We start from the raw sequence: 232 nt of genomic DNA on the forward strand, positions 1-232 counted from the left end.
TTCATCAGTAAAATAATGAGCTGGATCAAGTTCATGGGTATTCATCATAACATTTCGGAAAGATTCTCAACGTGTTATAAAGTACATTGATCTAGAGTATTTATATGACTTTAGTTGTGGTTCATTTCCAACTCCTATTAGTGAAATAAATAAATTTGAAAAGGTGAATAACATATCTATCTGATGAAATTGGATATATCTTCGAAATAGATATTAGTTATCCTCAAGAACT

Source organism: Halyomorpha halys, unplaced genomic scaffold, assembly GCF_000696795.3.
Source record: "Halyomorpha halys isolate HHAL.00 unplaced genomic scaffold, Hhal_1.1 Scaffold347.1, whole genome shotgun sequence".
Lineage (NCBI taxonomy): Eukaryota > Metazoa > Arthropoda > Insecta > Hemiptera > Pentatomidae > Halyomorpha > Halyomorpha halys.